The sequence below is a fragment of the Mus pahari genome, chromosome 17 (assembly GCF_900095145.1).
Source record: "Mus pahari chromosome 17, PAHARI_EIJ_v1.1, whole genome shotgun sequence".
Classification (NCBI taxonomy): Eukaryota; Metazoa; Chordata; class Mammalia; order Rodentia; family Muridae; genus Mus; species Mus pahari.
In genome coordinates this window covers 54,182,983-54,196,506 of record NC_034606.1, presented here as the reverse complement: position 1 = coordinate 54,196,506, position 13,524 = coordinate 54,182,983, and the positions used below count along the sequence as shown (strand labels likewise).

General features: G+C 42.7%; 1 protein-coding gene across 9 annotated transcripts in view; it reads right to left on the bottom strand.

Moving 5' to 3' along the window:
* The window catches only part of Ppp6r2 (protein phosphatase 6 regulatory subunit 2), a 62,583-nt gene extending 49,059 nt beyond the window's left edge, over positions 1 to 13,524 (bottom strand). For 6 of the 9 annotated variants that reach the window (XM_029548001.1, XM_029548004.1, XM_029548003.1 and 3 more), the window contains exon 1: positions 13,327 to 13,517. The gene's annotated coding sequence lies outside the window, so the exon portion shown is untranslated. Of the gene's footprint in view, positions 1 to 13,326 lie in introns of all 9 variants that reach the window. The other 3 variants (XM_021216764.2, XM_029548008.1, XM_021216763.2) reach the window with 1 other exon arrangement.

Genomic DNA, 13,524 nt, shown 5'->3' with positions numbered 1-13,524 from the left:
GAGGAGGAGGAGGAGGAGGAGGAGGAGGAGATGTGTTCGCCAGTGGCCCAAAGCCCAGATATGCCTTCTCATTTTATATTCTAAAACCATAAGGTGGGGCAAGTGAGCAAGACTGGCCAGGCTCTCGGGATCCACTGTCTCAGCTGTTCCATGTAGCAAATGAAGTCATGCTTGGCAAAAGGCAGTATGAGCAGTGCTCTGAGTGAATCACTAAATACAACAACAAATCAATGTGTGATAACTGGTCTGTCCTACCTTATTCTACTTCAAGGGGTAAAAAAAAATAAAGAGGAAAAAAAGTTCTGTAAAAAATGTTTTGTTTTGTTTTTTCAGTTCTGGGGTTGACATATAGTACAGACTGCTACAGTGGTAGGTTTCATATTACATATATTTTATTACAGCTAAGTGAAAATTAGTTGAAATTGGTAGCCCAGCTACTTGGGAGGCTGCAATAGGAGGATCACTAATCCATCACTAACCTAAACTCAGTGTTGGGGAGGGTGAGGCAGAGGCTGGTGGGTATCTGTGAGTTCAAGGGCAGTCTGGTTCAGCAAGTTCCAGGATAGATAGCCAGGGCTACCCTGTCTCAAAAAATAACATTAATAATTATAATAGTAATAATAATAATGTAAACACTTTAGGTCTTTAAATACATGCCATTAACTTTTATTTTATTACTTACAAACATAACTAAGGGTTAAGTAGCTCTAGAATTTGAATGTAGTAGGACCAGCAGAACAGCTCAGTGGGTAGAAGGTATTCACTGTCAAGCCTGGCAACCTGAGTTCAGTCCCCAGAAGCCACAGAAAGGCAGATGGTCAGAGGCTGGGCATGGGGATGTGTCTTTAGTCCAGCACTTAGGAAGCAGCAGTCAGGGAGCAGGGTGGGATCGCTGTGAATTTGAGGCCAGCCTGATCTACAGAACAAATTCCAGACTACATATCCAGAGACACACGGTAAGCCCATCTTTAAAAAAAGAAAGAAAAAAAAAGTAGATGGAAAAAAAATAACAACTCCAGGAGGCTGGAGAGATGGCTCAGTGGTTAAGAGCACTGACTGCTCTTCCAGAGGTCCTGAGTTCAATTCCCAGCAACCACATGGTGGCTTGCAACTATCTGTAACAGATTCTGGTGTATCTGAAGACAGCTGCAGTGTACTCATATGCATTAAATAAATAAAATCTTAAAAAAAAAAAAAGCAACTCCAAAACGTTATCCAAATGTATGAATGTCATGCAAACACTCCCCCACAACCCACCCCACACATACATTTTACATGCACATACATGATAGATAAAAATTTTTAAGAGATTTTGTTTGTTTGTTTGGTTTTTGGTTTTTCGAGACAGGGTTTCTCTGTATAGCTCTGACTGTCCTGGAACTCACTTGGTAGACCAGGCTGGCCTCGAACTCAGAAATCCACCTGCCTCTGCCTCCTGAGTGCTGGGATTAAAGGCCTGCGCCACCAGGCCCAGCTAAGAGATTTTATTTTGTTTATTTATGTATGTTTATTGAGATGGGGTCTTTCTCTATATATAGTACTAACTGTCCTGAACTCACAGAGAACTTCCTGCATCTGCTTCCCAAATGCTGACATTAAGGCACATGCCCAGTCCAATATTCTATTTTATTTCTTTCAATCTATCTATCTGTCTGTCTATCTAATGAGTGAGTGCTCTGCTGCATGTATACCTGCATGCCAGAAAAGGGCATCGGATGCCCTCATAAATAGTTGTACGCCACCATGTGGTTGCTGGGAATTGAACTCAGGACCTCTGGAAGAGCAGTCAGTGCTCTTACCCATTGAGCCATCTCTCTAGCCCAGAATTTTAAATTAGAAGCCTTGTGCTAATTTTTTTTTTTTTTATTTGTTTGTTAAAGACTTGCCAGTCGGGCTGGTGAGATGGCTCAGTGGGTAAGAGCACCCGACTGCTCTTCCAAAGGTCTGGAGTTCAAATCCCAGCAACCACATGGTGGCTCATAACCATCCGTAACAAGATCTGACGCCCTCTTCTGGAGTGATTTTACAAAAGACTCGAGTTGAGTTGACAGTATGTACACTGAGTGATGCCAAGTGACTCACAACAACCTATAAGTCCAATTCCAGAGGATTTGATGCTTCTGGCCTCCAAGAACATTATCATTCATGTGCAGACACACACATAATTAAAATTAAAATTAAACTAAAATCTAGCCAGGAATGGTGATGCTCAGCTTTAATCCCAACACTTGGGAGGCAGAGGCATAGGTCTACAAAGTGCAGACCTATCTCCACAAATAAATTAATTAAAACTTAAAATCCCTATAAAGCATATGGAGAACTGCCTGAGGAACAAACTTGTCTGAGTGCTTGTCCAGGGGCAAGCACAGCACAGTCTAGACTAACTCCAGACACGAAAAAGAGAAAGGGAAAAGGGGGATACCAGCTTCAGTCAAAAGTGAACATCCCACAATTCTAGACCTCTGTAATGAAAACCTTTCTCACTATGGCAATAAAAAATGCAGCCACCCAATGGTTGATCCTCCTGTCACTTCCTAAAGCAAGGACTGCAACACAGAGCCCTTTTAGCACGGGGCAGTGTAGGCAACAGAGGAAACCCAGAACAGCTCTGAGCGATTGTTTGGCATGAGCCTGCCATGTCAGGGACCAAGGCCTGGGATTCATGGGAGGTTGGAGAAGCCTTCCCCTGGGTCAGCTAAGACAGGCAAAGCTGCCTTCTGGTCCAAGTTCCTCTGTTTACAAACAATTGACCAGTACATACAAAAACCCTGCAATGCAATTTTTCTAATCCTGCTGGGATTACAGGTATGAGCCACCACATCTAGCTCAAAACCTTCATTTGTATAACTACTTTAACTTTTAACCCTGTCCAAGCCAATATTATGCAGGATGCATTCTGCTGCCAACAGGGTCAGTATGCATAACTTTTCTGCCAGTAGCTGGACAGTGGTGGTGCACCCTTTAATCCCTTGGGATTAATCACTTGGGAGGCAGAGGCAGGTGGATTTCTGAGTTCGAGGCCAGCCTGGTCTACAAAGTGAGCTGTCACTACAAAACCTCGTCACACAAAGCTCAGCACAACTCAGTGCTGTCTGCTGCAACTTCCATTCACAGGTCAAAAGCAGAAGGTCGCCATCTTGGTCGTTTCTTTTACACTTCCTTTGAAGACTTCTTTTCCTTTTATTAAATGTACTAGAATATGACTTCCTTCTTGAGAAAACATGGATTGTGCCATGAACCATTTCTAGGTTCTTCAAATCCTCAATTTTGTGTTTGTGCCCTCTAATACATGATTTAGAACATGATAGTATATACATCATAAAGAAACCTGGAGCCAAGTGTGATTACTCATGCCTGAAATCTTAGCACTCAAAGAGAGTGCTAAGAGAGTGCAGGAGAGTTAGCATGATTTCAAGGCCAGCCTGAGTTACACACTGCATTACAGGCCAGCCTAGGTTTGGAGTAAAATTGAGTCTGAAAAACACACATACTCCAAAAACAAACCAAAATATATAATTTATATAAAATGCCCAGCACTGTAAACCCATAATAAACGTCAGTAACTGTCTTTAGTCATGCATGGGTGGGGAAGGCTGATAGCGGAAGCACTGGTCAGAGAAGGCTTCCGTGAATAATCTAGCTCGGCCCTTACTCATTCTAAATTAATAATCACAAACCTCAAGTAAACATTTAATGTAGCCTGGATTCTTATTCTCTCTTTAGGAAGCTGGTTTCCCTCTCTTATAATAATGGCGGTAAGCTTAAACACAGCCAGCTCTTGCCTCTAGAGGTGAAGTCTAAGCCAGGAATACTGGCTCATACCCTCACACTTGTAATTATAACACCCCAGAGACTAGGCAGGAGGACTGCCACAGATTTGAGATAGCCTGGGCAATATAGCAATTCTAACATTAGCAGGGGCTAGTCAGACCCTATCTAAAAATAGTCAAAGTTTCTTAGCTTTCCCTTCCCCCTCAGCAGCTCTTAGAACCCACTATAAGCAACAAAGTTACCAAGACCAGTGCCAGAGCCTGATCCCCAAGAGGCTTCGCAGTTTCACTCAATGCCTTTGAGTTCATTGACTAAATGTGAAGAAGCTTCTGCAGGCCTCCCTAATGATGGCAAAACCCTGGAGAGAGGCATAAACATCCAGCTGATCCAGGTCTACAAGTAAACCAAGATGGCAACATGGAGAAGCAAGAAGAGAATCCTGCTGCGCATGGCCCACACTACCAACCAACCAACCTGGACTCATAACCGAAAAATAATCTTGTTTTAAGCCACTAGTCATTAGGGTGGGTTGTCACACAGTGACATAAATCATAAACCACCTTAACCCTTTTGGTCTTTCCTTATCTATCTAATATCCTTATTCCCTTAACTCACAGCAAAAGGTCTCTAGTGTCAATACCTCCTCTCCTCTCCGTCAACTCTATCAGATCCATCACGTTCCCTAAGCTTCCTTCTGTCACAAAGAGCCCTGCTCCCATCCAAGACCAGCCACTCCATCTCTATGTCTTCCCAAACTGCTCCATCTGAGATCTTTCCATCAGTATCTCTAGTCTCTCCGCCAACTCTAGTACACACACACACACACACACACACACACACACACACACAGAGTGGGGGGGCAGAGCTCTGATTCAGAAAGGATAGAACAACTTTGTATCAGACTAAAGTACGTTTCCTGTAGATAACAATTGTAAGTTCTGAACAAAATATTAAAAACAGATATCTGAAGGCACTGAACATACAAAAATGAGGATAATTAGACAACCATTGAAAGGAAGCAACAAGTGTCTGAAGACAGCTACAGTGTACTTACATATAATAAATAAATAAATCTTTAAAAAAAAAAGAAAGAAAGAAAGCAACAAAAGAAAGAAAGAAAGAAAGAAAGAAAGAAAGAAAAGAAAAGAAAAGAAAAGAAAAGAAAAGAAAAGAAAAGAAAAGAAAGCAACTAAGCCGGGCATGGTGGCACAGGCCTTTAATTCCAGCACTTGGGAGGCAAAGGCAGGCGGATTTCTGTCTCGAAAAACAAGGTTCCTTGTGACTTCGGGCCAGCCAGGGCCATAGAATGAGACCCTGTCTCCAAGGGAAAAACCTGGTTGAGAATGAAGCTCAATGCATTGTGAGCACCTGACTAGCACACAAAAGGACCTGGCTTCAATTTCCAATATAGACCGTATAGATATTTATATGGTATTTTGCCTAAAGTGATGGCTCAAGTCTTTTAATCCCAGTACTTGAACGCTGAGACAAGAGGACAACTGAGTTTCAGGCCAGCCTGAACTACAGAGTGATTGATAGCCTGTCTCAAAAAACACCAAAACCAAGACAGAAGTGTCAAGCATACACAAGATTTGACCCTAGAACAGAAATGAAGAAAAGGAAAGAAGGAAAGAAGGAGAGAAAAGAGGAAAGAAGAGAAAGAAAAGAAAGGGAGAAAAGAGGAAAACTTGGCTGTTATAAATAGCTCTTCATAAATTTGCAAGATCCTCAACAAAACCAAATCACACACATGAATGTTCATTGTACTTCACTCAGAATTTATTCTAAGAATGCAGTTATTTTTAACATCTGAAAAACCAATCAATATAACATACCACAGATCAATGAAAACAAAATAACCATTTGAATTGATGCAGAAAAAGCATTTGACAAGATCCAACAACACTTTCATTATAATAACATTCCAGGGACCAGTGAGACCACTTAGCAGGTAAGTCACTTGCTACACAAGCCAGGTGACCTGATTCTCCAGAACCCATTTAAAGGAGGAAGGCATGGTGGCACACGCCTTTAATCCCAGCACTTGGGAGGCAGAGGCAGGCGAATTTCTGAGTTCGAGGCCAGCCTGGTCTACAGAGTGAGTTTCAGGACAGCCAGGGCTATACAGAGAAACCCTGCCTCAAAAAAATATATAAATAAATAAAATAAAATAAAATATAAAGGAGGAAGGAGAAAGCTGACCTCATGAACTTGTCCTGTCATTTCCATATGCACACCATGGCTCACATACTCACTTACTACACACACACAGTCATATAACACATGCAACCTAACACATGCAACCATGACACACATACTCACATACTACACACACAGTCACAACACATGCAACCATGGCACACATACTCACATTCTACACACCCAGTCATAACACATGCAACCATGACTCACAGATAATCACAAGTCATACACACACAGTAATAACACATGCAACCATAGCACACAGATAATCACAAGTCATACACACACAGTAATTAACACATGCAACCATGGCACACACATACTCACATACTACACACACAGTAATAATAAATAATTAATTCCACAAAATGGAAACAAAGGCAACTTTCTCAGCCATTAAAGGCCCAGTATTATCATTTTTATTTAACACTGTTTGGAGGCTTTTACTCAATGCAATTAAAAAAAAAAAAAAAAGTAAAACAAAAGGCATACCAATTGAGAAGGAAAAATAAAACTATCTTTATTTGCAGATATAATTATGCAAATCCAAAGGGATATAGTATGGAAACTAATAAGTTATACAATGTTGCAGAATATAATAGCAAATAGATCTTTGTACAACAATTAAAAATAATATAAAAACATTCATGATACCACCAGGAGGACAAAATAGCTCAAAATAATTCAAATGAAAAAAGTATTCTTACAGTGAAAACATAAAATAATGCTAAGAAAAAAATCTAGGGCTGGAGAGATGGCTCAGTGATCAAGAGCACTGTCTGCTCTTTCAGAGGTCCTGAGTTCAATTCCCAGTAACCACATGGTGGTTCACAAGCATTTATACTAGAATCTGATGCCCTATTCTGGGACATAGATGTGCATGCAGATAGAACACTCATATACATATAAATAAATAAATATTTTTAAAAATCTAAATAAATGAAGAAATCAAATTAAATGCATACATAAAAGATCCACTAATTTAACTCTGAATTTGATCTATAGATTCTATATAATACCATTCCAACTTATAGCAAAATTAATCATACACATTTAAAAGCTTATTCTAAAACTAGCAGGACAAATTGGGTTAAAGAAATTTGTTTTGGGTGGGCAATGGTGGCACAAGCCTTTAATCCCAGCTCTTGGGAGGCAGAGGGAGGCAGATTTCTGAGTTTGAGATCAGCCTGGTCTACAGAGTGAGTCCCAGGACAGCCAGGGTTATACAGAGAAATCCTGTCTCAAACAAACAAACAAACAAAAAGTTTGTTTTATATATATAATATACATTATATATATATATATATTTATATATATAAATATATATATATATATATAATATATTTTTTTTCATCCATCCCAGGGTGGCTTCATGATTCTCCTTTTATTCAGCAAATTCGAGACTGCTGAAATCACAGGTGTGTGTCATTCCACACAGGTGCATGTATTTTATAATTCCATTTAAAGTCTAAAGACAGAATAAGAACATCAACTACTTGAAGATTGAGAAGATGGTTGTAAATGACTGAAAGAACACAGGAAATTTGCAAGAGTGTTAGAAATGTTCTACATACCGGGCGGTAGTGGCGCATGCCTTTAATCCCAGCACTCGGGAGGCAGAGGCAGGCGTATTTCTGAGTTCGAGGCCATCCTGGTCTATAAAATGAGTTCCAGGACAGTCAGGGCTATACAGAGAAACCCTGTCTCAAAAAAACAAAAAAAAAAAAAACAAAAAAAAAAAGGAAAAAGAAATGTTCTTTATATTGACATGAGAGATGTCCATAGTAATGATTGTTTTTGAGACAGGATCTCACTAGGTAGCCCTGGCTGGCCCAGTAGTCATTATAAAGATTAGACTGGCCTTGAACTCAAAGAGATCTGCCTGCGTTTGACTCGTTATTGCCCGAATTAAAAGTATGAGCCACCTCAACTGGCAACATTAATATTCATACTTTTTAAAACTTATTAAATTAAAACAGATAAGATTTCCCTGGGTATGAAATATACTTGAATAATTTTAAATATAATACTGTAAACAAAATAAAAACAAAAGACTGTAGTTTAGCTAAAAGGATGAAAGCTGCTAGCTATATATGAATACAACATCATTTCCAAAATAATTTTAAAAAACAAGACATAGAGGGGCCAGCAATGTGGCTCAGGATCTGAGTTTGACCGCAGAAACCCAAATGATGGAAAAGGAGAACCAACTTCAGCAAGTTGTCCACTGACCTCCACACAAATATACACACTAATTGTGCAAATTTAAAATAATAATGAAAAGATACAGAACAATGTGTGAAGTCTGCTTTATGGATACTTTTTTTTGGGAGAGGATCTCTGGTGGTTTAAATGAGGGGACACACACACATATATGATGGACTTATATATTTGAATACTTGGACCCCAGTTGGTAGAACTGTTTGGGAAGGATTAGGAGGCGTGGCCTTGCTGGAGGAGGTGTGTCACTGGTGGGCTTTGAGGTTTCAAAGACCACACACCATTCCCAGTCAGTTCTCTCTGACTCACGTCTGTGGATCAGGATGTAAGCTCTCAGCTCTGCCTCCAGCACCATGCCTGCCTGCTTAAACCCACCAAAACTATGAGTCCCAAATTATATGTTTTCTTTTGTTGCTTTGGTCATGGGTGCTTTGTCACAGCAATGGAAAGTAATTCAAACAGTCTCAGTCTGTACCACATGGCTGTCCTGGAACTTGCTATGTAGACCATGCTCCTTAGTCATCATCCCTCTGCCAGGATTAAGTGTGTCACCCCTGGTTACACAATTCGTTTCCATAAAATGTATACCTCTTTCTCTCAAATATATTTATACACAGAATTATTAGTTAGAAACTATCTTTAGAATGACACAAAAGAAAATAGCAATATCAATTGCCTTGGAAGCGGATTTTAAGCACCCTGAGAGGTTGGATCATCCATCTGTATAAGCCACCTATGAAATGCAGCTGTGAAAGGCACAGGCTCTGGAATCTGGACAAACCTCAACTCTCTGGTTTGTTTTGACCTCAAATACTATACTCTGTTTGTATCTCAGTGTTCTCATATGATTACTTTGATTGTGGCATGTATGGGGGAGGGGTGGCTCGGGGCGTGCACCTGTGTATGCAGAAGATGCTCAGGGTCTTCAATCATTCTCCTTTTTTTTTTTTTTTTTTTTTTAAGATAGGCTATCTCACTAGGCCAGAAGCTTACCACTGGATTTTAACATTGGTCTTGGTTTTGGTTCCAGTTCTGAAGAGACTAGCTGGTCAGAGGACCCCTGATATCCACCTGCCTCCACCCTGTAGCCCTTGGGTTACAGGCATTTTATAAGATATGTGATTACTGTACAGAGAAAACCTACTTGCTGGCAAAACATAAAAAAGCTTAGTTTGTCAGATGCAGTTAGGTGTGTCTTGAAGAGATGTTGTTAGGGTGTACCCCTAAAAGCCTCCAAAGATAAGAATGCTAAAGAATGGAAAGTTCTTACCTAGTTTAAGGCAAGTTGCTTGGGAGAAATACTGTGGTCTTTGCTCTATGACCAGAGGCAAAGTCAGCTGGCTGGCCTTGAGCTGCCCCACGGTAAAGGTGAAATGGTTCCGCCCCTAGTGACTTGGCTTGGAGCACCCCCATGACAGTGACAAGGCTCAGCCTGCCAAGGGTGTAGGGGAGGAGCTAGAGACTTCTTTTGTAGCAACTGGACCTTTGAGAGGACTGTCTAGTTCTCTGACTGTCTTGGCTTGGAAGAACTCCATAGAAGGAACTCTGGGTAGGAAATGGGGCTTGAAGGAGCCACACAGAAGCAGCTGGCAGGACATGGGTAAAACACTGTTCTAGGGAGGGAAGAGAGCTAAGGAGCCCTTGACTTTGGAGGAGCTCCAGGGAAAGGTAGGCTAGCTTGGTAGAATGACACAGACACAAAGAGATCTCTAAAGAGCTAGCAGTTTAGTTGTAGGATCAGACTAGTAAATAGATATTTTGTATATAGTCCAGAAAATAAAGTTACCTCACTGAGCTATCAAGTTTTTACCTCAGTTTACCCCTCCCGTGTCTTTATTGGTATAAATATTAATTGAATTTGAAAGGATAAATATTACACAGGCACACAGAGCTATGCCCGGCTTCTATGTGGATGCTGAGGATTTGAACTCGGCTCTCTTACTTTTGTAGCAAGTACCCGCTGAGTCATCTCTCTAGCCCTCATATGATACTAATAGAAATGTTAAGAGTAACTACTAGCCAGGGATGGCAGCATATGCCTGCAATCTTAGTACAGGTGTGAAGCAGAAGGATTTCAAGGCCTTAGTTACCTAGCCAAGTTCCAGGTCAGCCTACACTACATGAGATCCTGTTAAAAAAAAAAAAAAAAGAGGGACTGAGATGTAGCTCAGTTAGTAGAATGCTTAATAGCATGCATGAAGGCCTGGGTTTAATCCCAAACATTATATAAATTTGTCATGGCGGTACACCCTGTAATCCAGGCACTTGGGAATTAGAGGAAGGGGAACAGAAGTTTACAGTAACCCTCAATCTATAAAGCAATATTTGAGATCAGACTGGGTAAAATTAGATCCTTCTCAAAAAAATAAAAAAGTAAAGAGTTGAAAGAAGAGCAATTTCATGACTACATCATTGTGAAGATTACACAAGATGATACGGGTAACACACTTAAAAAGTGTTTGGGCCTGCCAAGCATGGTAGAACTGGAACCGGTCATTATTGTTATTAGTTTAAATATTTTAAACATCACCCTTTCCATAAGGAGAAAGAGAGAGGAGGGATGCAGAGCCAAACTGACTTAAGTACAAATTCTGGCTCTCTTACATCAGTCTCTACCTCCCAAACGAGGAAATTACAGCTCCTATAGTCTACGGTTACCTTAAAGATTAGATGAGAAATTCCCACATAAATTAAATACAGAGCTGAGCATGGTGGTGCATGCCTTTAATCCTAGCACTTGTGGGGCAGGAGGAGGTAGATCTCTGCTAGATCTAGGCGAGTCTGGTCTATATAGCAAGTTCCAGAACAGCTGGGGCTACATAGAGAAACCTTGTCTCCAAATAAATAAATAAATAAATCAATAGTAAATGCAATGGCATACAAGAAATAATGAACACATTATCATGTGCACTAAGTAAATAGCTATTCCCAAAGCTTTAAATATTATTTCCCTTCTCAAAATTGTATGCTCAGCCTTACCTCTCCCGTTTCACATCTGTCAGTTAGACACATTCTCCCTAATGACCCCGGGCTTCTCAGAAGTCTCCCACCACTCTCAGCCGAAAGAAAACCTTGCTTGCTCTCTCTAACATGTAACAATTCCCTCATATCTATCACTGCCTCAACCCAGCTTCTCCATTTACCTCAACGAGGCTACTATCCAACCATTTGTTCCACCAAGAATCCTGGAACTCTCTGGAACTCTCTCTGAACTCTCTCATTCCCTCATACCCCTCTTCAATTGTTACTTACTTCTCTAAGAAATTTCAACAGCTTTTCCTCCAAAATACCTCCCTAAATTAACTAACTGAGGTTTGAACCACAACACTCCCTCCTATCCATGTACCAAAATTCATATAATCATAACGCCCACAACTCAGTCTCCAGTCTAGAAGCCCCCCCCCCAAGCTGTAAGGCTGACTAGAAGACAAACATTCTCAGCCAACGGAGACACACCAATATTATCTAGTTCCTGCAAAAGATCTGCGCCCTTCCCATCTCCTCCCGATGTCTGTGTTGAAAGACCCTGGCCTGCTCTCCCACCCTCCTCCTTAAAGCGAATTTCTTACTGGGCAATGGTAGCACACTTTAATCCCAGCAGCTGGGAGGCAGAGGCCAGCCTGGTCTACAGAGCTAGTTCTAGGATAGCCAGGGCTATGCAAAGAAACCCTGTCTAGAAAAACTAAACAAAAGGTAGGCTCTTTTTGGCCTCCAAGAGCATATTTAGCTCACATGAGAATTAGAGAGGCCAAAGGGATGACCCAGAACATAAGAACATCAAGAGATGAACACATCAGACTTGGTTGGGAAGACTTTTATCCCAGGCAAAGGTAGGCAAATCTCTGAGTTTCAGTCCAGCTTGCTTTACATAGATAGCCAAGACTCCATAGCAAGACACGGTCTCCGAAAAACAGAAAGGGAGAGACATCAAGAGATAAGAATGAGGGCTGAAAAAAAAAAAAAAATGAGGACTGAAGCTGGATAATAATAGCCCTCGCCTTTGATACCAGCGCTAGGGAGGCAGAGGCAGGCGGATCTCTATGGAGTTCAAGGCCAGACATCTATGGCTACACAGAGAAACCCAGTCTGGGGGAGGGGGGGGAGACTAGGGAATGAGATGGTAAGAAGCCAGCAAGCAGTATAGTCAGGTAGGACACAGATAAAGGTGTCAGTGAAAGTCTGTCTAGAAAAAGGCCCGGGGACATGGTTGAGGATGGTGACACATTGAGGGGAGGGGTTACAGCACAAAGCAAGAATTGGGGAAAGGGGGGGGGGCTGAGAGCTGGGAGCGAACAGCAAGATCTGAGTAATAGATTGGAAACAGCCTTCACTAAGTGAGTATCAGCTGCAAGGATACAAAGTAGCAGGTGAAGACGGTCCAGACCGGAGAGGGGCAAGGGAGAAGCAAAGATGTTGGGGGGGGAGGAGTGGGAGAAAGGCAGTGGGTGATGATGACAACTGGGGAACGACCCGGAAGAGGTATGGGATGGAAATAAAAGACAATAACAAAGCCAGGGCTTGGCAGTGGGCAATGATAGGAGAGGAGGAGCAGGGAGGGAACACTTGATAGGTGGAAAGGTCACCACCAGCGGGCCCCTGATGAGGAAGGTGGCAAAAAAAAAAAAAAAAAAAAAAAACCAAAGACGAGACAGGGAACACTGACAACTCCCCAGGCCCTGTATCCAAGGTCCGCCCCACCTTTGCAGCCACCGACAGAGGTGAGGGACCTTGATAGGAGCAGAGGTGGACAACTGGGAGGGAGAGGATCAGGTGGCCACTCAGAGGCTGGGACTAATTCTGTGAGTGGGGAAAACGGACCACTGACAGGCATGAGCTGGGATAGTAGCTAAAAGGGATGTTGACTGTCAAGAAGGGTGAGCGCTGAGGGAAGGAATGAATGAATGAATGAATGGCGGCAGTGGAGAGTGGCTGACAGGGGAGCAGACTGATGGAGGCGCTGACCCCCCTGACGAAGCGCAGGGTGACAAAGGCGCTGTTCTACGGACCGGGCGCTGACTGCACAAGCTGAGTGACAGCAGGACGCTGACGGACGGACGGACGGACGGAGGGAGGTGGGGGGTGTCCCTCCTGTCCCCGGGCCGCAGGAAGCAGCGGGCGCGCGGCCGCACTCACCTGCCCCGCAGGCTGGGGGTCGCGGCGACTCCTCCTCCTCCGAGGGAGGCCCGAGGGAGGCCAGGACGCTCGCAGAGGTGACGTGCGGACGGCCTGGAGCGGGCGGCTCGCACATGGGCCCGGCCCCGCGGCGCGGCGCCTTCGGACTCGGGCGCAGCCGGCCGGCGGGGAGGCTCGGGACCCGCTCGGGACCGGCTC